Source organism: Psittacula echo, assembly GCF_963264785.1.
Source record: "Psittacula echo genome assembly, chromosome: Z".
Classification (NCBI taxonomy): domain Eukaryota; kingdom Metazoa; phylum Chordata; class Aves; order Psittaciformes; family Psittacidae; genus Psittacula; species Psittacula echo.
The window spans coordinates 55449605-55456106 of record NC_137742.1 but is presented as its reverse complement, the minus strand read 5'-3'; positions in this window follow the sequence as shown (position 1 = coordinate 55456106).

Here is a 6502-nt window from a genome sequence, read left to right as displayed (position 1 = left end):
CAAGTAAGAAACATCATCAACAAACACCTTCCAGCTCTCTCTACAACTGACAGCTGTTCTTTAGTGTTACAACAGATGGATAGTGACAGAAAAGATGCTATTTGGAGTTCAGTTACCCTAACAATTGCAATGGGTACAACTGTATTTTTCATTTTACAGTACTTCTACAGCAGTTCATTGTCCTGCTTAGGTGTTCAGGTATAGATGTATAACCTGGCAACTTTCTACTCTGTAATATTACAGAGGTAAAAAAAATAGATAGATGGGACTTGGTGATCCTTCATACCATGCATCTTGCGAGGGGATCTGAGTACTTACTGATTAAGGGAACTTGATGCAAATTGGACCGCTGGCTTTGCCCAGTCCAGCTAGAAGATGATCACAAAGCAAAGAATGTACTTCCCATGAGGAACACTGTACAGATTGGTCTTTCAGTGCCTGAATTCTCTTCCCCATTAACAACTGGAAAGCTCTACCTTTGTAAAATACCTAGCTGCATCCTTTAAGGGAGCCTGCCAGTCCCTACAGCTCAGTCTTGCTCTCACCAGTAAGCACTGTCAAAAGGAGCAGGAAGGAAGTCTGAAACTGAGGTGAAACAAGATCAGTTTGGACCTGTTGGAGGAATGAGGTTAGCTGTCTTTCCTGAAACTAGCTGGTCAGTTCTTCAGCCCTGGACCTAACACACTGAACAAATAAACAACAAATTTACCTGCCACTCCTAAGTCCTACTGTACTGGGAAGCAAGAAGCACTTTGTACTTTATAGTTTTATATATTTACAAATACTTGTTTTTAATAAAGGGGTTTTAATAAAGGTTTAAGAAAATACTGATCTTTTCTCAACATGTTAAACTAATAAAAGTATTTTTTAGATGCAAGGGTGCATCAGATCTGCTACGTAGCACAAACCAGAGGTCTCCGTATTTGCCAGTTGTGCATTAATTTGTACTCAAAGTGATGATGTGGTGCCTCAGATCCTCAAAATGACTGTGTGAAATTAGCTGTAGGCTAAACTAGAGTTAGCTCTATTTTGAAAGATAGGTTAAAGGAGCGAGGAAGTATTGCTTTCAAATGTCTCCAAAATCTGTCATTGCCCTGGTCAGAGAGTCTGCCTTGCACCAGCAAAGACACTCTTATCTGTATCCAAACATATAAAAGAGATTTGAAAGATTTCTCTTTCTACTAATGCATCAGACGTACAAGTGCGTGAGGCTAATTCTGAATTCCTAATGAGTAGTGGAGCAGGCTGCTCATCCAATACACAGTTTGTCATAATGCTGGCATGCCATAGAGGCATTACAGCACTGCTAACAGCAATGCCAGGTAGCTCTCACAAGTACCTACCTTGCACTGTCAGCTGTTCCTGCTGGCTCAGCTAGCTTCACATTTTGTCTTTAGAATGAAAGAGTCTAAAACTTACGTGCTAGTCTGTAATGACCACCATAGATCAAGTCGGTTTACTGCTGTGTGCTCTTTCCCTCAAGACTGTGTAACCATTCTCTCACAGCTCGCATTTACATGTGTTGCTCCCTGGAAAGCCTATGGAAAGCATGAAGATGAAATCTTAGCAGGACAGAGCGATTTTGATGTTAAGGCATGGGCTCAGTACGCTGGGAGCGGACCCATTTTCTCTTCCTGCCCAAGGAGGGCTCTGGGTGCCCAAACAAGTCTTCTGTGACACCAGTAACCCCAGCAAAAGCCTCTACAATAGGTCTGTAAGAGTCACTGTAAAACTGGTACTGCAGAAAACCTCCTGCAAAGGTGAATGGTCCTGGCTGTGATCTGGTCTCACTAGAGGTCTTCTCATTTTGTAAAACCAAAGGACAGTGACAAAGACGTCAGCCAACTGCTCCCATCACAGCTGTGGATCCTAGAGAAGCCCTCTTACACAGGCAAGGATACACTTTCGCATCCTGCACAAAGCTGGGGCCTGCACAACTTGTATTGCAAGAAAGGTTGTTCAGCGACCAAGACTGACACAGCAAGCAGTCTTCAGGCCCCTAGAGCAGCTCAGTCCAAAGGCTTTCTGCAGGACACTATCACCACTTGTCTCTAGGGCAACTCTGGTCAGTGAGGTACCCTGATAGGCTTCCTGCAGTCCCTCAAAACAGCTAACTCTCTCTGTTCTCTCTCTGCAGCCTCCCCTAGGGACTGCAGAGGACTGGCAGAAGGGCATGTTCATAGAAGCCTGGGGATGAGGTGTGCTGCAGTCTGAAGACCGAGCAGTTCCTGCCCACTCTGTCCTGTACTGGCCAGACTTGGCTGTAAGTGCTAGGAAGGCAAAAAGGGCAGGGGCTGTATTGGAGAAAAGCAGCCCCAGGGATGCTCCTGTGAATACAGCCACCTCATTAGAGACCTGTAGAGAGGTTCAGGTGAGTGCCTTTGCACTGCTGTGGGTCGAGCTATCAGTGTCCAGTACTCCCATGCTGCACCTCTCACAAGGGACAGTGGACATACCAGCAAAGTCCACATTGCCTCCACAGATGCTTGCACACCCTCACAGGCAGGCCTGCCTCTATGGGACTGAGTCACCCTGGCTGGAGTTAGGGTGGAGGTTGTCTACACTTTAAACACCAACTTCCCCCCCCCCCCCCCATTAAAGCAAACAAAGCTAACAACGGTGCTGTCTTTTTAATTAAGTTAAAATAAGCTTGTCATCAAAGTGTTAAAGAAAAAAATCTGGGGAAAATATAAGACTGAAGATGACTTTTTGTTTCTTTGAAAGAAATAAAATACTGTAGAAAAGCCCCCAAACCTGTCTATAAACTGAAAAAGACAAAAATATTGCAGTGATTGGAGCTGTCATTAGAAGCAACACATAATTAAAAACCCCCAAATTATGACAAAGGCCGGAGTAGCCATTCTGTCAGCTTTTATTGCCCTTTTTTTGGGACCACTCTGTTAAAACACCTCTAGCCCTGAGCAGAGACTCAGTAAGCAAGACAGACACAGGTTGAAAGTGAAAAGCAATTATATTTTGGCGCTGCAAAAGACTTTCTTGTGCCTCATGCCTTTCTGAAATACTTCCACTCCCCACAGCCTCAAGACCTGTCGTCCACTTCTTACATTCATCTACACTTCTCTGTCATGTTTTTCACAAGGATTTCATGGCCTACCAGTGAAAGCAAACTACAGTTTAACTTTCTGGAGCTCTGTAAGGCTGGAGCTCTCAGAGCTGCATAAAGCTTTAGCTAGCATGTCCAAGAGTATCAAGTTCTGCTTGATACTCTACAGTCTTAAATAAAATGAACACCAAAAGCTTTAAAACTCCCCAGGGAATTTCTATTACATGTTTAAAACAAGTAGCCCTACTTGCAGCTGCAATGTGTTCCTGTTTGTGCCTGTTTTGGCTTAAGTCAGATGGTGGTACAGGATGGAAAAAAATATATCCCAGAACCACATGTTCTACAAAATGGAATAAAACTAGCTTTCTTGGGAGGTTTTGTGGAAAAGGAGCCCAAAAGGGTGATACTAAAAATACTAACTAGCTGAATCACCTATTACAGTACTTTCTGCATAGATACATTTCCTCCATGCACGCCCTCTGTGATCCTGCTTCAGGAACTAAGGGCTTTACTAACATATGGACAGTACTGGCATTATTTAGTTTGCTACATCATGTTCCTTTAATAGAAGAGACTCTGCATCCCCTGAGGAAGAGGGAATAACGCAACATGCCTGTAGTAAAACTCTGAAGCTCTACTTCATCCTCTTTATTCTGCCTTATCTCTTAGTTTCTTCTCCCTTCCCTGAAAACCCAGCCTTTCTGTGCACCCTGCTTAAAAGCTGTTCTTTTGAGCTAAAAGACCGACATGTCTCTTTGGCATGCTTCCTTGTAAGGAGAAATCTAGGCAGAACTACTTCCGACCATCAAAGCTGCACTTCAACCTTACTGCTGCTGCTGTTACTACTATGACTATTATTACTATCACTACCACCACTACCACTAATACCCATCGTACCCCTCTTTAAAGATCTTTTATTTTCCTTTTCTTCTTTCTTATCCTTCCTGTAGGCAGGCTCTTTCAATCACAGCCAAGGAACTATTGCTTTGGCACTGGCAAAGGCATGGTCTCCTGACCTATTGCTGGGAATAGCCCTGCTGTGAGAAGGAGGCTGTACTAAAGATGGCTTGTCACATCTGTGTTCTCACTTTACTGCATAGGACTCAGTTGCAGAAAACAAGTGTGTGGTTGATTCACTGCGAGTCTGTACCCCAGGCCTCCTCTAGTAACCCTAGCATCTTGGGACCCAGACTTCTAGACCCCTTTGCAACTTGCAAATGATGACAAGCAGTTACAGCAGCTGATGTGCCACATGTCCTACAGAGAGCGTCTGGTTGCACCAGCCCCACCATTAAGTATGAAACTTTCTAGGGCATCCTTAGATGTGTCGGGGTTTGGGCACTTTTGCGTCCATTCGCACCCTGCAAAAGTCCTCGTATATGTCACCCTCTACGGCATCTCGCCACACAGGGATTTGTAACACAGTCAGGGAGCTGTGTAACCAAAGCAAATGTTTGGGTTATGCATTGGTTATAAGTGTGCTAACCAAGATATAATTAATATTAGCTTTTCCTGAATACATGTATAAGCATACTCAACTACTGTAATGCAAACAGTACCCATGATGGCATAGCCAGCCACATTTCGTGTCTAAGTATATGAACCACGTAATCAGCAATGGGGCAAAGATGGGTGCAGAAGGAAGATTTTCAAGTAGCTGAATGCTGTCAGAAGATAAGCACAAGGAACTGCAAAGAAGAAAAATCCTGAATACACAGGAGCAGAACCAAAATCAAGATGAAGAGTATAAGGGACAGAGAAGTCCTCCTCCCGATTTTGAGAAAGAGTCAACAAAGGAGGAAAATCAGAAGAGATAAGACAAGCTCATTTAAGTCCTGACTTCTCTCCTCAAAGAGCATTTGGGCCTCATCACCTGCCTGCCTGTCTCTAGAAGTCACTCAGGACTGTACCCAGCCATGCTAAAGAGATGGCATCAGCTCCATGGTACTGTCATCTTACTGAGCACAGAGCTACACACCCACACGGTGGGAAATGAAGAGAGGATAATGAATATCTTGTAAGAATTAGCAAGAACTGCATTGTTAAAGAATAGATCTTCAATTCCCAAACTGATAGATAAATATGCACTTTCTCAGGCATCAGTCCTGGTTTGGGCTACTTTGTTGACTCCAAGTCTTCCTTTTGCAGGTCTTGATGCCCCCTCCCTATAGAGATTCCTGCAGGACATATTCTCAGAAAGCTGGGGAAACTGAAGCCTTCATTGGGTTTCCTCTGGCACTAAGGAAACACAGAGAAAAAGACGCCATGAGAGGTGCTGCTGTGCCCATTGTGCAGCCTCACCTTAGCCGCCTTTCCCCTCCCAAGCAAGCTGTGAGGGGAAAAGCAAAGTCCTGCTCTGGGGCTGCTGTTTCTGGGAGAATATGGTCCACAAGGGGGTGACATGGAGGGGCAAAGGAAGGGATGCCCATGGGCAGTGCTTGGTATCAGCACTGACAAGCCCAGTGCAATCAGGCTGGGGGGCTGCTTAAGCCGTCTGGACCCCACTGGAGAGGCAGGCATCCACTTCCCAGGGTCACCCAGGAAGGAGTGGCCTGTCCACCCACAGCAGGGCAGGGGGCAAAGGGGCTCTGCTTTCCAGACAGTCTTTCCTTCCTGAGGTGGTGGCCTTGCAAGTGTGCAGGAGCTTACAGGCCAGTGTCCTGAAGATCTTTGGGGACTTTGGCTCCCTGACCAGTCCCACCAGTGAACCCACAAAGAAGATGGGGAGGCAATCAAAAGCTGCTCCTCTGCTGGTGGTTCCCAGGCTTTCCTGGGCTCCCTTGTGCTGTCATGGTGCAGGCAACTGCTGTGGCCAGAGAAGAAGCCCCTCTGTTTGGATGGCTTGCTCTTTCCAACTCAGTGCTATTCTTCCCCCTCCCTTCCCTGCCCAGCACTCTTCATCCCCATGGCCCTTGCTTGCCAGCAGCGAGGGCAGGCAGCACTTCCTACCTGTTCCAACTTGGTACCTTCTGTTTGCATCAAGAACACAGGCTGTGCACCCCCTGCACAATCCCATCGATACTCTGGATGTAGCAGGGATGTGGGATACTACACAACTTGGGGAGCTCATTCCCCAGCTTCCCCCCAAATGAGCGCTATGATACCTTGCTTGGAGAAGGGAGACTTAAATAAAATTTAGCAAGTTACACATCTAAAACCAAACAGTTATAGCAAACTCAAGCATTGTTACCTAAATCTGTCGCTCCATCACTCCACAGTAATTTGAAGAGCCTTTGGTAGCTGCATGGGCTTTTAATCCATCAAGGACTTTGCTGTGCTTAGACAGAAAGCAGGGGGACAGCCACCTCCAGTGGCTGGAGGTGAGTACAGCTACCTGAACTGCAATCTCTGTGAAGCTGTGCCCACTGGTGAATGCCTTCATTTTTATAGAAATTAAAAAAAAAATATCCAAACTAAAATAAATTAAAAAAGAAACCC